At 42.2% G+C, this 20869-nt stretch overlaps 2 long non-coding RNA genes across 4 annotated transcripts; one reads left to right on the top strand and one right to left on the bottom strand.

The window, feature by feature from the left end:
• Nucleotides 1-3866: 3866 nt before the first annotated feature.
• LOC118171781 lies at nt 3867-7854 on the bottom strand. Of its 3 annotated transcripts, XR_004753380.1 has the most exons (4): nt 7722-7854; nt 7205-7329; nt 6036-6970; nt 3867-4393 (listed from the first exon to the last, which is right to left on the bottom strand). It is a non-coding gene; the product is annotated as an uncharacterized LOC118171781 (long non-coding RNA). The 3 variants fall into 3 exon arrangements; XR_004753378.1 differs by lacking the exon at nt 3867-4393 and having other exon boundaries at nt 4751-6970; XR_004753379.1 differs by lacking the exon at nt 3867-4393 and having other exon boundaries at nt 4751-6970; nt 7768-7811.
• Nucleotides 7855-12491: 4637 nt separating this feature from the next.
• LOC118171782 lies at nt 12492-14080 on the top strand. Its single transcript, XR_004753381.1, has 2 exons — nt 12492-13414; nt 13554-14080. It is a non-coding gene; the product is annotated as an uncharacterized LOC118171782 (long non-coding RNA).
• The last annotated feature ends 6789 nt before the right edge of the window (nt 14081-20869 follow it).

The raw sequence follows: 20869 nt of genomic DNA, 5'->3' as shown, positions 1-20869 counted from the left end.
ATATCCTCGTGTGGCTTTTGTAAACTATGATTCTCTAATTAATATTGGTACTTAGAAGCATCTCCTGGTTATTCATTACAGATTTTTTTATTATTATTTTTAGTAGGTATGGAAATTCAGTTACAGCATGGGTTGTTTTAAGCAGTTCCCAAGCTGTGATGTAGTTAAATGTACTTGGAGGGGGGTTACATTTTGCATTTTCCTGGTTTGGGTCTCCTGCAAAGAGAACATTTTTTTTTTTTCTTCGAAACATGTTACTAACTACACTGAAAAATTGCTTTACAATGAAGCAAACCTCCCCTTCAGTTCCAGACTATGTATATTCACAACTGAGTTGGTCATGATAGCTTGTCAGTAGGATGAGAGCTATTTGGCCCACAGGGACATAAATTGATAGCAGAGATACCATGTTCAATCAAGAGTCACAGTGGCTACTGGAAAGCAAAATTCTCAGTCAAGATGGCAGTGAAATGCAGTTTTAACAGAGAGAGACTAGATTTGCAATGGTCAGCACCCCCACCAGAGGTAATATTTTTAAAGAAACAGCCTGGATCTCAGATAGGCACCTGCAAAAACAAAGGGTTCTGCTTGGCATCAAGAATTTATGAAAACTAGGCCCCTTGGACTAAATGTCTTAACAGCAGCTGAGCTTCCTAGAAAATCTGACACACAAATTACCCAGGAAATATAGTGCCTACATAGGTTCCTTACTGAAAAGCATGATGACACCAGCTACCACTTATTTAAAACTAGTGCATTTCATTATGTCAGGGCAGTTGCTACCATGGTACATATCTTATTAGTGCTTATTTATTATCAGTGTTAAGGAGGTTAACTGCACTGTTATTTCCTCTGCTACTGGGCTGTACTACATGTCTGAGACACAGAGTTCTGAGTAAGCTCAAGCAGCAAAGGAAATAACAGAAGCCATGGCTTAATAATAAATATCCTCTAAAGGAATATAGCAATCAGGTAGGGAAAAACAAAGCAAATTTTTTCTGGGGAATGTCAAGAAAGGAAAACCACAGCATCCACTCCGTTGAGGGCTAGATGAATAACTCACAAAGGTCATTTATCTGAGAAATCTTTTTTTTTTTTTTTTCCCCTGTTGCAAAGTATCTGTAGAGTGCACAATCTTCACTTCATTGGCAAATTCCCAGAATTCTTTCATTTAACATTATGGGTTGATTGCTATCAGTCACTGTGGAAAGTCATTTCTCATTGTACAAGTAGCATTAATTAGTTGCTGCCTGGTCAGAAAAGTTACTGAGTAGTACTGCTGATCTATCATTGCATGACCTCAAAAGCACTTTCACTACAGATACTCATAGCCAACTGGAGAATTCACATGTTTAAAAGCTTTCCCATCCCACCATCAAACCCTTGCCAATGTGATTACAAAGGAAAGTGATATCAGTAGGAGACCCTCTCTCAGAAAATAATTGTGAAGGAAAAAATGTTGCATTAGTAGTAGCATTTTTATATTGTTCATTCACTTAATGAAAGCTCTGGTACAAGAAAACAGTACAATGCTCAAGTTGCCTGTACACTAGTAAAGATGCAATAAATAAAACAGAGAAAATTAAAGACGATAACTATAATGCTAATCAAAGAGTAAACCAAGAGTTGCAATTTTCTGTGCATTTCCAAACAGGTAGTGATTTAGATTAAATGACAAATTTACCAAAAATACATAAATAAATAAATAAATAAAAATTAAAATAAAAAAAAAAAAGGAAAGAAAGCCTTGAACAGAAAGGAAAACCTGAAAATAATAATAGCAATAATTCTGCTATTATTATTTTCATTATCATTTCACAAAATAAACCTTTTGTTGTTGTTGTGCAACATGATGCTTATCTTCTTGTAGTTCCAAGAAATTTCCATGAGCAGGCTAATCTGCATACATGAACAGCCAACATTCTCCTCTCAGTAACTGAAGGTTCTGTAATATGCAAGACAGCAGTTGGAACTGGTGTTTCTTAAGGGAAGAAAAATCCCATTTCTAAACAGGAAGAAGATTTGCTGCAGGTTATGAGACATACACCTTGCAGCTTTCTGTGTTTGCTGAGACAGAAACTTACATGTGACACACAACCCAGGGATCAGCTGCAGCATTTGGCTTCCAGCTAAACAGACATTTTCCTTCACAATGACACTGGGAACACTCACTCCTGATGTGCCTATCAACCAGCAGCTGATACAATGACTGCTTCAGCTGTTGATTTTACTTAACATAACATTTGGGAATACATTTGTCGGATTTACTGTAATATACACAGAAAACACCTTTTATCCTCATGCCTCTCAGCATGACTCCCTCAAACACATGCACACACATCCATAGATACATTTTGTATGTATATCTGCAAACACCTCTTCACTTTCAACACTTCTCTCACCCTGTCCTGTCAGGAATTAGCCCAGGAATTAGTCCCCACAGCCAGGGTAGAGGCACCCACTGCCAGGCAAGGCCTGGCCCTGGAGGGGCAGCAGACCCAGAGGGGTGTGGGGCACCAATGCTCCTCCACAGCACCCTGTACGCTCAGAAAAAGCTGCCATGGGGCTGCTGCCTCAGGGCCTGGGGACAAGACAACCTGAAGCCCACTATCTCTGTTCCACTGCACTCTCTTTCCTTGATACAACTCTTAGAAGAGCATTATATTTGTACCTTTTACTCTTCACCCTTCCAGGTGCCTCTTTTCTTTACCCTTTTCCTTCAGCCTTTACAGAGCTGCCAATAGCCAGGTCATGCTGGAGACATTGCTAGTGCTTTTTCTCATCAGTCTCCATAAGTCACAGGTGTTATGGCCCAAAACTACTGCATAGATCATTAGGGCAATCCCTCCAGGAGACACAACATAGCAGCCTATTGCATGTTTATTGGTTCTTTAATTAATACCTATAGGATCAATTTTCAAGAGTCCCTCACAATCTCACTCAGGATGTTATTTGAAAGCCTAACACCAGTGCCAAGGTTTTTCGCTAATGTTGAAATTACTTTTTCCTTTTTATGTTCATGCTACTGCTCCAAATTATATCACATATTCTATGGAGTGGCTGAATCCTTGTTTACCTTCTATATCACAATTACAAGCAAAAAAAATTACATTTTTTTGCTTTCACACCCTTCTTAGCAGGTACCTCACTAAGCACACAATATTTACCAGAACACTGTATGTTTACCTCTATACCGCAGTCCTTCCAGTCCACTTTGTTTTTCTGCTATTATTATTTTCAGGTCTCTGAGATCTTTACAGTAATTCTCTATCCCAAACACAAGTACATGAGGATACACACAGAGATATCAAGAACCCAATATGCCGTGATGATAGAACAAGGGTAGCTGATATAGGGGAAAACAGGTGGCAGTACTTATCCATAGATAGAGCTGGAGTGGGGTGGATAATGTTAAAAGGATTCAAGAAATCTCATAAGAAAAATAATCCAAATTTAAACACAAAGATGCTCCAGTCATATTAGCATCTGTGATACCTTTGCTTTTTATAAATACCGTTGAAACTGAGTTTTATATTTTCTCTGAGTAACTGGGAAAGAACATCTGAACTTCTCGTTATTCTCATGATAATTCATACAGGTATCTGATAATGTTCATCCAGCTAAGAATTAAATATAATACCATACTCTTGGTAATCTGTGTCATAGATCCATGCAGGGCTGTGGATCTATGACAGCCCTGCATGGATCTATGGAAGTCAATTTCCTTGACTACAGGACTGAATACAAAGTGAACAAGCAGTCTGATAGGGACTGCTAAATATGGAAATAGTTAACTTAAGTGCAAGCAAAATTCATGAAACATTTAATCTAATTATTTTTAAATATGAACGAGCTTTAAAATAATCAGAAAAAATAAGAGAAAAAAGACATTGGAAAGATATTGATACTGGAAATTTGCTTGCCATTTATGTTGAGGTTAAGTTGGGCTACACAGTATTACACAACAATCAGGTGAGAAGTCTTATGAGATGATAAGGCTGAGGGAAAATATCTTAATTGACTTGATTTGGATGAAGACAGTGAGGAGAAACAGAAGAAAGGAAAATCCTACTAGAAATCTGGGCAAGCAATCCTGCAAGGAGCTTTCTAACCATAGGAGATGCCCAGCCAAGTGCCGTCATGCCTAAAAGCACAGCAAGCCTCACTGGCTTTGGAGGGATCATGCAACTCCTTTCCATTGAGCTTGCTTCCTGTCCCAGACATAGGAATGGGGATAGTTCCTGCTCTGGATGAAAGCATCCTGAAGTTCTTTGGGCAGGCCCAGACTTCCCAATGTCTTCTCTTCAGGGTGCCTGTGCTCTGCCTACCTCATCAAGCCAGTGGAGTTCATAGCTTACTCACTGCAGACAGCTGCTTCACAGCGGTTCAAATCCTGTTTTAAAGCAACAATTCTTTCCTGAAATAATGCAATAGAAAAACAAATTTGGAAGCAAAGTGTTTGTCAGATTCAAGGGTTTTCTTTCAACAGAAGCAGTCCAGCTGTATCCTGAGACCCATGGGTAGATTGATAGTGTTACAGTTTTTCTCCTTCTCTTTTTAAAATGGACACTGGATATGGCAAATGTATCTGTCAAGCCATTATGGATACTATATACTGTAATGGAATACTATTCCTGTAACATCTCAAAGGGGTCATGAGATATGACTTCCTTGCCATTCTTACATGACCATTGTTAAATAATGTATGGGCAAATGGATGGATTGTGATACAAGAGGGAACAGTATTTTACCTATAACTTCCAGTGTTACCTCAGAGAAACACTTGAAGAACTTAAGTGTTTTTAGAAAGTGTCCGAACCCCAACTGAGAAAAGAATGAACCAGTGTGCTCTGGAAAAGAAGCTCCTGAGCTAGGGTAATACCAGCTTTAATGGACTTGTGCCCACATTCAAGATGTGTCCTGTGATTTTATGTCTTGCCAGCCAAGTGGGAGTGCTTTGCATTGCCATACAGGTGATTCCAGGTTTGATTTTCATTTCTACTTCCCCATGTTAGATGAAGGTGCCAAATCTGCTTAAAGATAGTAATCAAAACCACATTCTTACCCCCAAACCAAATTCTCAGCTCATTCAGCCTTAGAAGACCAGTATACCCCACTGTGAGGTCAAATTGGCACAGGCTTTAGGAAAGGGCCTGGCAGAATGAGAAACACCCTCTTCACAACAATCCAGAGCCTGCCAGTTCTAGAAGCAAGAAGAAAAGCCCAGAAAATTGAAGCAGCTCTCAACTCTTTTCAAGACCTGCCTTGCTCTTTGCAATGCAGAGCTGAGGAAATACTTGCTCGGAAGCCCAGCTGATAGCATATAGGTTAATCACAAGGGTGTGCAAGAAAGTAAGTAGGTGCATAAATTCTTTAGCTATGCTATGTATTTTCTAGTGCAGACTTCCTTCACTTTCATGCTGACAAGTTGTTGATTTTTTCATTTTTAATTATGAACTGAAATCCCTTTTCCTATCAGTTATAAATATAACAAACAGTCTGCTGTTTAACTTCAGATTTCATATCACTCTTGCAAGTTGTAAGTTTAGTCAGCTTAGTATTTCTGAAATAAAATATTTGCCGGCAGGAAAATGAAAGGTTATCTTGTATTAAATAAATACATAGTAATATGACTTCCTAGTGAAAATTCCGGCCAGATGACTAGTGTTAATCTTGTAATGCCATTAAACAAATCCACATTCGGAAGGGTTTTTCAGCCTATTTCAAACAGTAAAAACGAAGGAGGAAAGTTATCTTTGTGGTTAAGGACCAGGTTTATGATCCTAAAGATCTGACTTTTGCTCCTGGCTTTGTGACATGATGTCTGTGTGACCTTTAATAAAGCTACCTCTCGGCATGCCTCAGCTCCTACTTTGTAAACTGGGGATAATGAAATATTCCCTTTTTATAAATAGGCAAGTGTATATTTGGTACAGGAACTGTCACTTATGTGTTTAACACCATAAAGACAGATCTCCTGACATTATCCTAATATGACTAACCTATAAAAATAGGAAGAAAAGTGTTGTTTTCACCTGAGGGGCAAGGGGTTGCTAACTGTGGAGGCGAGTAAACTGCTAAATTACTTTTTTGTTGTTGTTGTTCAGTGCATTCCCAAACGTCATCTTCTCAGGCACACTCATCGGTTCTGCTGCTGGGGTGTTTGCTTCAGCCCTGCACCCAGGAGCTGCTCTGAGAAGCAGCAGCCCTCTCCCTTCTCCCTTCCCTGCCCTCCCCTCAGGTCCTTTACCTCCGTCTCCTTCCTGCATCTCCTTCCTACCCTTTCATTCACTTTATTTTCAAGACTGTCAAGGCTACAAGAGGTTGACTTTGGTGAACTCCTGATGCTCTCAGAAGTCATAAAAAGAGAATGTCTCCCATCTGCAGAGAGGCAGATAATCTATCATTTTTCTTAGGACAGTGGTTTTATAAGAACTTGCTTTAACCTACCTTGTCAGCTACAGGGATCAACAAATCTGTGTAAGGGAAGGGCTGTTACCAAAAATGTCTTTGAAAATCTGACTGGACTCCTCTTTTTCTTTTTTCTTTTCAGAGGAGGCAAACCCTTTGCTTACTTACTATTTATTGTAGTAAGGAAAAAAAATAATCTCCAAAAATTGAACCCTGTTGAAAGACCGTAAAACACCACAACTACAGCAAATGGCAATAGTCAGTGTGCAGGAAAACAAGTTTGTCTTGAATTCATGAATCGACAGACTGGTTTCTTACAATAATTATGAATCATCATAAACTTCAAACTTCTACCTCATTATATGTTATTAACTGCTAATTCAGCTCTTCTCTTTCTTGTCTTTTGGGAGAAATGGGAAGGCATTTCAGTGCTTCCTTGGAACCCGTGCCTTGTGGTTGATTACTTCAGTGCTATTCCCAGGAGCATCTAGTTACCATCTCAAACAGTATTATTACTCTAATTTATAGTAGTATTAACAATGCTGTTAATCTGTCTGTCCTGGAAAAAAAAAAAAAAAAAAAAAAAAAAAAGGAAAAATGTATCCAGATAGTAACTACACATACTGATAAGGAAGAGTTTATAGCAGAAATATGCTTCCACCTCTATTATTCCATTCTGAATTTTCAAGGTCAGAGGAAAACTGTGGCTTTGTTACAGCCTTGAAATGGGAAATGTAATATTTACTAAGCAAAGGTAAGTCTTCCTGAGAATATATGTTGTTTGTCATCAAACCTTGCCCTGACTCTGGGAAATCAATGTCACAAAGCAGTTGAAGTTCTGTTTCCGTGAAATCAAAGCATTGTCAGGTCCGTGAGTCTTTCAATAAGCTCTGCAACATCTATAGTCTGTAGCATTATCTAAGTGAGTAAAATATACAAACACAAGTAAACAAAAACTATTATTTTACATAAAGTGAGTGCATTTTCTTTTAAGAATTGCCACTTTTAAGCTGAATGTAGAGTTTGTAATATTTGCACTTCAAAATTGTCCTCACAATGGGTACACTCACAAAAGACCATTTTCGGCCACTGAAGTTAAGGAAATAAAGAATATTTTTCAGTATCTTCTGTGAAGGGAAAGCAAGACCTAAGACCCAGACCTTACTGCGAATTTAAACATCTAACCCACAAAAAGTTTGAAATTCAGGTCATGTCCCTAAAAAACATTGAGGAGCCTTTTTGAAGTGCTCATAGATATAAAAACACATGCTTCTGATCAGAGAAACCCTCTAGGTTCTTTCAGTACCCACATTGCTTTGTAATGCTTTGATAGCATCAGCTGTTCTTGGTGCAGACCTGGCCGGAGACCCCTAGAAGGAGCATCATGAACTTAGTTTCTTTGGGTCTCATAAAGCACATGAATACATCTCTTGCAAACAGCCTATACAGAAAAAGTTATTAAGCCTTATTACAATTGCTTGTCCTGTCCTTTAAAAATGAGCTGCAGCATAAAGTGCTCAGCCCCCAATATAAGGCAAAAAAAAAAAAAAAAAAAAAAAAAAAAAAAAAAAAAACTCTTAAATTCCAAAAGGCCCTTTTGCAAAGTAACACATGAAAACACAAACACCTGTTTGGAGTAGGGAATATAAGCAGATAAATTTCAACTTGAGCAATGTTCTTTGGGCCAATGGTGTGATCGTGGCTATACATCTACAGATTAAGGAATGGAAAACTGTTTTACGTGCTCCTGGACAGGTAATTTCTGCTACATCAAGTCTAAGGCAAATCTTTATCTATCACATGGTATTCATTAGTCTGTTCAGATAATCCATAATACAGGCCAAACAGCAAAAAGATTAGCTACAAGAAAGCACTACTCATTTTAAAGTGTTAACACAATTAGTTGAACTTCTTCATTTCCAGCCCTGTATGTATTTGTCCAAACCCAAATACATCCCTGAAATGAAGAGGCTTGAGTGGCAACAAAGTGCTATGCTTATATTAAAGCTGGGTGAAAACAGAGCAGAAATGAACCTACTTCATCTCATTATGAGCATGTGCTTCAACTGTATCAGGTCACAGCCTTGCCCACCTGTACCAACACTTCTGTAATTGATTCCTACAAGCCCTCATACCCTATGGCTTCCAGTTCCATTTAAATGCAGATGTGAACTAATGGAAGGGCTGTGCATTTCTGAACGGAGACTCAGGGAACATATTGCTTGCCTATTCAGTGATCTGAATGCTTTTATTCTTTTCCTTAACAGCCTTTATTTTGTTGTGTGTATTTTTATTTTTTTTGTTTTTAATTTAAACAACATGGGGCTTTTTCTACGCTCTGTTAAAAGAGGAAGGGGGAAAAGAGCTAATTATATCTGAACTGAAGTGTAACCATGGCCCTATTAAATAGGTAGCAGTTATGGGCTATTGATCGCAGTTCACAGGAAAAGCTTGTCATGTAGTGTCAAGAGGTTAATGTAATTACAAGAGCGGGCAGCAGGATCAGCTGTGTCCTCAAATAGGCGAATAACTAAAAGCTGCTTTAGAGACACATAATGTTGTCAAAGCATAAATAATTCATCCCAGCATTCGAGAAGAAATTACTGCTCCGTTCCAGCGTATTATTCAGCCATTAAAATCCTGCCCTTGTAAAGTCTTTTGATGTAGTCATATTTTCAGTTCTAAGAACAGTTTTGGAGCATTCAGCTTTTATTAAGCCTTATATTGTGCAGTTTTCAAAGTATTAAAAAGGATATGAAATAGACTTGCAATTTGTTTAATAACTGCATTGCAATTCAGATAAGGAGAAGACCATGTGGATTTATGGAGTGCCTGTGCAGCACAAGCCGTGGTGCGATGTGATGGAATTCTTCAGCTACCCTAAGTAAGCCCGAATTAAGAGGGCTTCAGCTATTTACTAGCACTGATAGTTGCAGCAGTCTTCGCAGCATTTGGTGAGCCATTTCTCAAGATGCAGCTGCTAGGAGAGCCACAAGAGTATCAGCACGCCCAGCTACTCTCCTGTTACAGCCTCTTGACTCTTTGCTAGTCCTTCTGAAAGTCTTTGGCAATTTGATACTGGATGCTTTCCACTCTTCCCATCTGTTGCCTGAACTGTGTCTTGCAAGTTCATCTGATGCACGGATTCTTCTGTTACACAGCCAAAGCCCCCAAACTGTCCTTAAAGTGGAGTCTGAACATGTCATTTGGGTATCTCTAAAACTTTTTTCTTTTTAAATACCCAAGCAAAAAAAAACAAACAATTCCTCATTTGAGAACATATTTAGCCACTTAGAGCTTTAAGGAGAAAGGATGTGGCTTGACAGAGAAAAAAGGCTTTCATTTCAAGCTGACCAAAAGGAAAGCCTACTCCAAACACACAACCCCAACCGAGCGCTCCCCACTGTCATTATTCACCCTAATTCCCTGCTAGAGGCTAGCCCCAACCCTTCCCCTGCCCACCAAATGTGGCTGGAGCTGGAAAGCTACAGCTGGAGATGTGAGCCTGTGCTAACACTACTGCAAGAGCACTGCTAATATTATGAAGTCTATAGCGAGCTTTTAGATAATGATGGCTGTGAACTACTGTTCATTTAATGAAAAGGGAAAAGGCAGGTTGCATTTAGTACACAATTACAAAAAACTATCAGAGGATAAAATACTACAGCTCTCAGATCATTGCTGCCAGTGACTGGTGGCAATCCGACAAAGAAAGGGATAAGAATTTGGTTATAAAGTCATTGCATGGAAAAGTAAATAAATAAATAAAAGTAAAAGTGAAGCTGAGAAGACCACAATTGCAAAAAGTAGCTTAGGAATGATTTCAGGTGAAAGGTTCACCAGCACAGGACAGAGAAAACACAGAGAAAGCAAATAAATAAAAAATAAATCGCTTTATCAAAGTTTTTAAAACTCCACCATCCTGACACAGCAGCTATTCTTCTGGCTTATTGCCAAAAACCAAACAGGTGAAGTCCCCCCAGAATTGCTATTCAACTTTTGAACAAGCCATCTCCCAAAGGTAGGTATTTTGACAACAGCACCTAAAGAGACCCCATTTCTATGACAGAAGAGCTATTTTTTCCCATATCATCTCTTTTCAATAACAAAAATTGAACAACTGTTTGAGGGGAAAAAAAAATCTGAACAAGCAAACTGGTCCCCACTGCGGATATCCTTATCTTTGAACCTTGCGCGCTGCTCTTCCTTTTCTACTTCCCATGCACTAGTGCGCAGATATTTGCTGTGTTGTGAGGGGAGTTTATCTTGGCTTCGTGTGCCTCTCCGCACTGTTGACAGAGGGATTTTTATGTTTCTTGCACTATTTCATTCACAGCCCAAAGAAGAAAGCCCAGCTTACTCCTAAGGGAAGTTGAATTTAGTATCTTAAATTCACCACGCAAATAAGATCATTAGGAACGTGCCAATATTCTGTATGCACAACTCACAACTCCATATAGGTAAGTAAAAAAGGAGGCAATGGTCAAAGCAACAGAAACAAACTTAAATGCAGCTTTCTGATGGCTCAACAGTTACAAGCTGTGGAAAAAACATAAAGGACACAAAAATAGGAGCTTTCTCACAGTGTTTTCCTGTTTCTCAGAATTCATACAGCCTCCTCCAGGGTAGCTCTCAGTCAGCTCTGAACTCACACCAGCATTCATGAAGACAGCTGAAGGCCAGTCCCACGTTGACTCCATCAGATGGAGATTTAGTCCAGCTGGGGACTGTACTTTCTGTCATTCCTATCAGTAAATCTTATCAGGCCCAAAAGAATCAGGGGCCCTGGTTCACATCGTGTAGTGTTTGGCTTCCTTGAATCTATCCTGTGATAAGCAAGGATCAACGCTTGCTTCTTGTGCGTGGCATGGAGTAAAAATGAGATCCATGCACGTGTCCCCTTGTTTGCTTAGCAGTTGCTCAGTTGTCTGCCATGATTACGTGAAACAAAATTTTTCATTGCCACCAAATTTTATTATGAAACAAGCCAAAAAATGAAGTTCTTGCCTGGCTTCAATTTGAAAATTTGGCAATTCATCAGGTTTGAGTTACATCTATGAAAAAACATAGATTACTAAAATGAGACAAAGGCCTATTCAAAAGGTTTTCATCCATTTTTTCCTGAAAGCCAGTTCCCCAGTTCTAGTTGATAAAGCAGTCTGAACCCATGCCTCCCACAGGGGAGCGGGGCTGAGCTGAGCTGCTCTACTGCTAGGAGCTTCACTAGGTGATTGAATAAAATAACACGCAGGTTGAAATCTGTCCTCCTTTGAAGGCAATGATAAAACTCCCAGTGGGGCTGGGATTTAACTTGAGGATTACAGCTGCTGTGGATCAATCCTTTACCAGGTTTAGTGGAGTTAGGCCAATTAACACCAGCCAAGGGCACAGCCCCTTCATTCTACCCAGAAAGCAATAATAACCATTATTGTGTTTCCCAGCCAGCGCTCTGCCATTCTTCTTCGACACAATCTCCCTCCATCTCCCACCTTTTCTAGTTTCCCATTTGTGACCCTTGGCTCGCAGAGTCATCTGAAGCCTTAAAAATATTTGTTCTCTAAAATGTAACAGAAAGAAAAATGTTTGGATTTTTGCTTTGTCAGGAATCTGCTTCACTTATGTCCAATTAAAACAAAGATAAAAAGTAATCTCCTCATCTTCAGTGAGGAAAGAGCTGGGGCTTTTCAAATATACAAATCAAATGAAATAACATCACAGGCTGCCAGCTCCAAATCAGATGTGCATGGGGGGACGTATGCAATGCATTACAAACATCTGTCCTGCATCTCAGGCCACATCCAGAGACTTCTTGGGGCCATTGTCCATGTTCTGAACTCTTTAACACGCAACAGATTTTGCATTCTTAGATTATTTTTTGCTTCAATAATTAGTAAATATAGATAGAGATGTGTGACTTTAATTTGTCAGAACAGACTGAACATTGTGAATTTGTGACTTCACTTTTCTTTATGAAAACTATAAAAATGAGTAAATTCTCCTCTTTGAAAAACACTTTGTGGCACGCTCTTTTCCACAGCTTTGTGTTAAAAGTCGTCCCTCTCCTCCTTTTCCCCTCCTCTTTCTCAGCTCCCCTTTTGTTTCTCTGCCTGCCGCCTTGCCCCAGCCATCTCCTTTTGCTTTCAGGCAAACCCACCGCAGCCTGGAGCCCAGAGCAGAGCAAAGACAAGAGCCAAACTCACTGGCTTTACACCTGCTTGCCATGCTGGGTCTGAACCGAAGTGCTGTAAGACAAACCATACTCGCTCTGTGCTGCTCAGTACCAGGAAAACCCCCGCAGATGTCTTCAGCCATTTAAAGGCTGCTTTGTGCTTAGAGAAATCTGGCCTTTAGAATATGAACATTTTGTTTTGTTTTCGTTTCTTTTCTATAAATGATGGCTTCTTGCTGAGAAAATTTGATTGATTGAGGCAACCTAAAAAAATCCCACGCAACTCAGTTGCCCAGTCACACACTGGTTGTCAAAGAGCGATGAATCAGAGAGGACAGTTCATGAGCTGAACGCTTCACTGCGCCCTTCAGCAACTTCGTTAAAACAATCCGGTTTGGTTTACAGAATGATACATAAAGAGCAGCACCATATATATCAAATACTGCCTACAAACGAACACAGCTGAAACTAGGCTGCTTCAACTGGGCTTCACTTGAATTGAAGCCCCAGCATGCAACACCGAGGCCAAAGAGAAAAGAAAAAGGCACAAAATGAAACAAATGAAGCAACGCAGCTCGGATCACACCAGCCCAGTCCTGCCCTAGGTAAATACACAACTGCAGCTCACCTCATCTACAGGGCTAAACGCTAATTCACGCAGCTACATATGGGAGAGGCATGCTTTTTTGCACAGACTCAGCCTTCACAATGGACACAATTTGTTCACAAATAGGACCTCCAGTTGCTCAATTTAAGATTCCATATGCTGTTCCTGCTGATAATGAGATTTTAAAGATTATGAGATAAACTAACTTGTCGTTCTGATTCAAAAAGGTAAGCTTATAAGTCCATGGAAATCCCTCTTTAATACAAGCAGGAAAGGCGTAGCATTAGCATAAGTTTGTTCAACATTAAATAAAAATTAGAACCAATAACAAAAAGGGTTGATGAACAAAAGATTTACATATTCCAGCAAGGAAATAAGACCGAGTGCTATAAAATCATCTGGCTTGTCCTGTGCCAGGACGCTGTTTAGGTTACATGAATACCTGGCACTGCCTGCGCGGTCCCGTGCCTATGGACACCACCACGTACGGCTCTCACGCACACGTGAGGGGCAGGCTCGTCCTCGGAACAAGAGGATAGGAACATGCGAGACACCCAACAACTGCTCTCGTTGTGAACAAAGGGAGGAAGCGTTCCAGTACTCAATAGCACGTTGTTTTTATTTCCTCAGCCATTTAAATGGAACTGCTTTTCATTTATTCCTGAAGTGTGTTTGTGTCTGCATTAGATGGTGTTGTTAAGCTGTCTGGATGCGCCATCATGACAAGCGTGAGTCTCTCCAGTCCCGTAACGAGCTCACAGCTGCCAGGGAAGCGCAGCACAGGCAGGACTTGGGAAAATGGGAAAATCTCGCCAGTGGCAATTTAAGACTTGGGGATGAGGGAGGTTTAATGATGGAAAAGGATGAAACTGACATAACTGAGAGCTGGAGAATAGGAACTATGAATAATGTGGGATGAAGCATTCAAAAATAAAATAAAATAAAATAAAATAAACCAGGGCTTTGTAAGAAAAACCTTGACTTGAGACTGTTTGCTTCAAGAGTGAGTGTGCTAAGGGACTGAAGAGCCAAGCATAGGTGGAGAAACCCGTCACAGGCACTGCGGGTAACAGTGTGTGGAGTAGTTAACAGATAATGTAGTTTTCTGCATGAAAATATACAGGTTTCCTGGGAAAGAAAGCGAATTTCAGCAAAACCTGCAGGTTTTTTTTTTTCTTTTTTTTTTTTTTTTCAGTAAAACCTGCAGAGTGCAGAGAACAAGGCCCTTGCCTTATCGTTTTATCTGGTTGCTTTGGTCAATGTCCTACAAATCTGAGCACAGGCCCCAGAATTGACCATATGTGCTTTTGCAAAACAAAACCATTTTGTTGAGCTTTTCTTCTTCCACTGCAAGTAACAAAAGCTTGTTTCACTTGGCTCGATTCTCGATAACAATTGACTTTGGGAGGAGGGCACAGAGACCGTGTCATTTTTCAACCCACTGCTAAACTACAAGCTGAAGAAACAATTCATCCCTGCTGTCAGTTAAAACATATACACAAACTTAGCATGATTTCACAGGTGTTTCTGCTTTAGACCACTTTTTTGTTGTTTGCTGCTTTCACCCAGCCCCGACCCCTTTGGTAAATAAGCAGCAATCCGAAGGCTCGCTGCGATACAAATCACACCCGCCGCAAAGCACCAGATCTGCTCCTCCTCAGCTCCGAGCCCCAAAACACCGTCCCTCTGGATCCCCGAGGTGCATCCCTGGCTGAGCCTGGTGGGGCTCCCACAGCTACAGCACAGACACAGCAACCCCCAGCCTGAGGAGAAAAGTGCCCGGGAGTCCTCGGGAGCCCCAGTCCTCACGGCTTCCTTCTGCCCTCCCAGGCAGCTAGCCAGGAGCACTGCCACTGTGGCTTCTATCCCAAGCTGGGACACACCTTGGATAATTTCTGCAGCCAGCAAAGGCTAGATGCACAGTGACCATTGGTGGTCTTATTCAAAGGCAATGCTGAAGACAGCCAGTTGGGTTTACCTAAGATGGAGGCAAAAATAAGGTGGCTGAAGTCAGGGTGGCAGAAAGATGCAGTGTCAACTGTGTGTTTGTCTTTTCTCCTTAATCACACTAGCCCCAAGTAAAAGCAGCCCTGGATAAATCATGTTACCAAACGTATCTCTGTATTTATGTGTAGCAATTTCATCCATGGCCCAAAATACATCTGCTTTAGAAAGGGACTGCAGGCTTACAAGAAGGTTCACATAAAGACACCCTGAGGGTAGATGACATGAAGGTGCAGTGGCTGAGAAACTCTTTAAAAATAATGATGAAAGCTCCAACTAAAAGAAGAACCATCCCCCTCTAACACAGTAGGCAAAGCTCCTACCACTGCATGAGAAATCCAGCTCCACATCTGCACAAAGGAGCTTTCATGGCAGGGGATGAATTCCCCAGAAGAGCTCATAGATAGTTCTCCAACTTTCTCTTTTTTTCCCAGGAATCTTAGCTGATAACAGTAGGAAACAGTGGGTAATTTTCTACATGGCCAAGTATTGAATATCCACGTAGCACCGCCAGGCTCTTCTCCTGTGACTGAAGTCACACTCACAAGTTTCCCTGGACAAAACAAAGCAGCTAGAGGATTCCTGATGGGCAAATACAGGAAAAGCAATGATGCAATACTTTATCAAAAAGATATCCCCTGTGCTTCTGAAGTCAAGCCCTGAACTTTTTGTCTCTGTAGTTCACTACATATATTAGCGATAGAGCTACGTACATTTGTTTCCCTGGGGCACGGGGAACACAAGTGACTTATTTCCCCGTTATTTATTATCATCCTGACACCACAGCTCACAGTTCACATGTGTGATCCTGCAGGCGTTCCCAGGGCCCCCATCTCCATCCCTTCCTTCTCAGCGACCTGGGCGCCCTGTTTCTCTCTGTCAGCCCAACCCAAACTCTTCAGTCCAGCTTGTAACTCAGGGACAGATTGGGGTGACTCATGATCTTTTGAAGAGCTAAGGAGTTATTTTAATTAAAAAATTTCCAAGATATTTCTTATTGTTATCAGAGAAGTGAGGCTGAACCAAGAAGCCTGTGCTTCACAGGGAAGGCTCCCAGGAGCTCTGGCTGCTCATGGCACAACTCTCCACAGGTACAGAAGTGTGTTTCAAGATGCTCTCCATTGATCCTGTGAAAGCCCTGGTCCCAGTCCTTCACCAGACATGTCCAAAAGCCGAGGGCAATGACTGCAGAACAAGGACCTTCACCTGGATCTGAGTCGCCTTCCAGCAGGTTGCTCCGTATCATACCCAAAACATCCCCGTGCACCATGCACTTCCATCCCCAGCTGGAGTTGTCTACTGCATTGAGAACAAACAATAATGGCATTAATGATTCGCCCTAGAACACTCACTGTCAGCAGCGCATTGTGGAAATGGTGCTTCAGCACCCGACGGGTTTGTTTTCAGTTGTACAGCGTCAAACACGGCGGCAGCGGCGGCCGCGGAGCAGCGGCGCGGTGCTCAGCGCTGCGTGGTGGGCGGCCAGCGCCGCGCTCTTGCTGGGCACACGTGTGTACCTGCAGACATTTCTTGCACACGGAGGTGGATGCAGATACATTGCGTAGTACTGTGCCAGGAGGTATTGCAGGAGCTTTGTACCGGCGAGGACTCCTCAAGCTCTTCTTGAGGGTCCCATAGACTTACTCCTCTCATCACCTAACTTGTTACTAACAAGAGAAAAAGCCACCCACTCTAATCCAGCACAGCTCTAGCACACCCACCTGTGTACTTCGCTCAAACCCTCAGCACCACTGAAGTCCAGCACAACTTAGTACACAACTTGCAAGTTATTCCCAGGATTGAAACAGTTGCGTGGACTTCCTGAGTGCCAGAGTAACTCCTTCACAGAAATCCCACAACCAGTCAGTTAGGAAAGCTTAAAGTAATCAGTCACCCACAGGCGATTGGATTTAGCAGTTGGTGGATGTGTTTTGTTCTTGGATCAACTACACCCACTTCAAAAGCTGATTAAAAAATGTTGATGATCTCTTCCACCTGGCTGCGATAATAAACCGGCTGCAAAACAACAGCTCCAAAACCTTGGGCAAGTGGAAGGCCGCTCTTAGCAGGCTGCAGCCTGGTGCGAACGCGAAAGCAGGTGAAAAGTGAAGCAACACCTGCATAAGGAAAATTTCTGGACAGTTTTTGAAGCCAGTAACACTTGTCTTAGGAATGCCTTCATGTCATGTCTTAAATTTCTTAATGGCACATGGGGACTGTTTAGTTGTCTGTTTCTTTCCTCCACCTGTGCACACCAGAGATCAGAAGCTGGTGAAGGACACATCAGTGTCCTGAAATGACCTGTCTCTTCAGCAGCCCGGGTGGAGCACTCTCAGAGTCTGCAAAAGTGACAGGCAAGGTCTCCAAGGATGCAACGTTGTGCTGCAGCATTTGGTCAAACCAAACCTATTTGCTGTCATAATATAAACCTGAAAACCAAGCCGACGGAGAGGAGTTGTGGGACTCCACAGAAGCCTTTCTGCCTGTTATTGGGTATTGTTATTTTGTATTGGGAAACATATACTTCATACATTTACATGACTAATGGCCACATAAAAGATAAAGGACAACCTGAACGTGCTATCATGACTTAACTCACTGCCAAAACACTTACAAATGTAGGTTTTTTTTGTTTGTTTGTTTTAAATAAATAAATAAAAATTACCTTAAAGTTTCACATACCGTACAGCTAAGGATTAGATCTTTAAGCTGATGCATATCAGGACAGTTCCAGTGAAATCAGTTCATACCACCTGAGGGACCAGATCAACTCCTTTATCCTCACTTTCTTACTACTGTCGGTGTCCTTTTCTAGGCCGTTCACACTACGCTGCTTCAGTCGACTCAGCAGCCTCTTTAAGTCTTTAAGCATGGAAAAGCAACATCACCATCCAACTTTAACCTCTCTTCTTTCTTCCAAAGTGTTTTTTTTGTTTGTTTATTTTTCCTAGGAGAATTTTAACGAATTTTTCAAAAAGGTAGAAGTAAACACTCTATACAAATCTTCAGGCTGGAAAGCCATGGGTAAGCTCTCAGACAGAGGTAAGCAGGTGAGCTGCACAATCCCCTGCTTCCCTGGGGATTCTGGTACCGAAACTTTAAATGTTGAGTTTCTAGGTAATCCCACTGGCACATGGCAACGATATGACACCCTGAACCAAAACACTGCTGAAAGTCCCAGTTGGGGACTGAGTTTTTAAGGCACTTCTGGCTTTAAAGTCTAGCTCCAATGCTCCCTCATGGCATTTTCAAATCTTCTATGACTTGGCCAGCCACAGCTGCTGAACACCCTACATGCTCGTGCTGCCCCAGAGCTAAGGGCCGTGCCCTAAGGGCCGTGCCCTGGCCTTTATCTGAGCAAAGCTCAGAGATCAGCCAGGGACAGGGGCCACCCATGCCCTCACCTACCAGAGGACACTGAGCTCGCCCACCTCTCCTTGCTTATATAGCTTCTCACTGCGATGGTTGGCTTCTGAAACATCCCTCCCCAGGTGATTATAATGGAGGCATCTGGGGAGCCTGATAAGCAAGGTGTTGAAAGCAAGGCTGAAAATCCAGCTGGGATGTGGGAGCCTGTTACATGAGCTGCTGCACCCCTCGGCTGAGCAGCTCCACGCCGGTGTTTCAGGCTGGCAGGAGGCACGGACCTGTGCTTGTAATTCCCTAACAGCCCCGCAGCGCCTGGCCCTGGGGCTTCAGTTACTGAGCCCAGGGGAGGCAAGGCACCTTGGCAGAGGTGGGAGGAGAACGGGGTTCCTAATGGTGGCTTTGTTCTTCTGACCATTTAAAACAAAACAAAATAAAACAAGTCTTCAAAAAATGAACACCAAAATGCCTCAGGCCACTTAATTGGTTACAAGGCTTTATAGAACAGAGTCTGGAGTAAGTTCAAGAACACCGTAAAAAGAAGGATTTCATTATCTTTTGTTGGTCTGGATACAGGCTAGTAACCCACAGCAGATTACTGGAATTTAACTAGGACATATAAAAAGTAAGCATGTTCCTGTGGCTTGTCTCCCCGTCTGCCCAGGGAGAAAAGATTTACTAAGCTGTTTGGAAAGGATTATTTCAGGTTTGAAATTTTGTTTTTCAAAGAAAACTTCTATATATTCATATAACTTCCTCAGAGGCTGCTGTTAACAAAGAACGATGTTCGGGGCCGCAGCTGGAAACGGGGTATGTCCGAGGTCTGTCACCCATTCCGTGGAGAATCAGTCAACGGCCCAAGGGTACTCCCTGACACAGAAAGGGTGAAATAACCGAGGTCAAGGCCTCAAACGCAGCTCTAGTTTTAATCATGTTGATTTAGAGCTTTTATAACATGTTGTGTTTTTTTTTTTCAATTGTCAAAACCCATTTAATTTTCCTTGACATGCTTAGAACAGCCCCAGCGTGGCCAGAGAAGCGGTGCCCGCTCCCCACGCTGCTCCCGCTCGGCCCACGGTGTGCAGCGTCACCGAGATGCAGCTCTGGTGCTTTGTACCTGACCGGGCTCTCTTGCCTCATGCTACAGTGCAAGCACGTGGACAAAAGGAGGAGCAGAGGGAGAACAAGTGTGTGGTAGGTAAGGAAATATCTTAATAAAATCCACGTATTTGAAGAAAATGAAACCATTGTGGTAAAAACTTTCAATAGGGTGGTTCCTTAGACTGGGGACCTGGAAGGGAAACAGAGCGGGGAATCAGAGAGAAAAATGACGGTGTCCAATTCTCGCCGGACATTTCAAAAGTTGTTTCTTAAAAAGATGTACAGGTTTTGCTTTCATTTCACAATAAAGCTGAACTACTTGTACCAGTTTTTCTTTGTGTGTGTGAAATGGAATCTCTTCTTCCAGCCAAGACACATTCCCTCTTAATACACTGCCTGGCCAAATAAAGACACCAGAGAAACACCCGGTTTGTCGCCTTTGTTTTCTCAAGTACAGAAGGGAACAATGAACCAGCTTTTGCAATATGCTAAACCGGTGCCATCAGCAGGACTTCCTGGGGACTAAGGCTGCATGCTGCAGCTCCATTGGCTTCACTGGAACCCTTCCCAAGAAGAATTCGGTTCAAGGTATTTGTCAGACAAGTCAAAAGCTTAAGCACAATTTCTGGAAGAGCCACCATCCTTTCTGCCCTACCTTTGAACTGCGTACACCCATAACTCAGGTGGTTACAAGGGCAGAAGCTCTGTGCACCCCCAGTTAAGCAAGAGCACACAGGAGGGGTGGTTAAGGACATCACACCCTTGGCACACACCTGCCCAGGCGTTACCATCACCCAGCAACACCCTTTACACACAGCACCCATTCTCTGCTCTGAGTCCTTGCCATCACAGCTCCGTTTCCTGCTCCCCGACACTCACCTCTGGTTCCCGTTTCACCCCCCAGCTTCTCCTCCCTCCCTGGCCACATCTCCTGCAGGAGCCCCAGGACCCCCAGCAGGGCTGGCAGTGCCACGAGTCAGCAGCCAGGCTGCAAAAGGGAGCTGTGAAACCTCCAACACTTTGCCTCGGCCAGAACAGACCATGTCAAGGCGCAGGCAACGGGAGAGATGGGAGCAGAATAACTCGGACTACCTCAGAGGTTAAATGAAAAAATCTCATGGTCCTGCAATTTGTTTGTCAGGGATAGCACCCAGAGACGGGACCTGGTCCCCAGGGAAAAATCACTGAGATTGTTCGCAAGGTCAGCCTGA

This window comes from Oxyura jamaicensis, chromosome 9, assembly GCF_011077185.1.
Source record: "Oxyura jamaicensis isolate SHBP4307 breed ruddy duck chromosome 9, BPBGC_Ojam_1.0, whole genome shotgun sequence".
Taxonomy (NCBI): Eukaryota; Metazoa; Chordata; class Aves; order Anseriformes; family Anatidae; genus Oxyura; species Oxyura jamaicensis.
The sequence above is the reverse complement of the archived record's forward strand: the minus strand, read 5'-3'. Positions and strand labels throughout refer to the sequence as shown.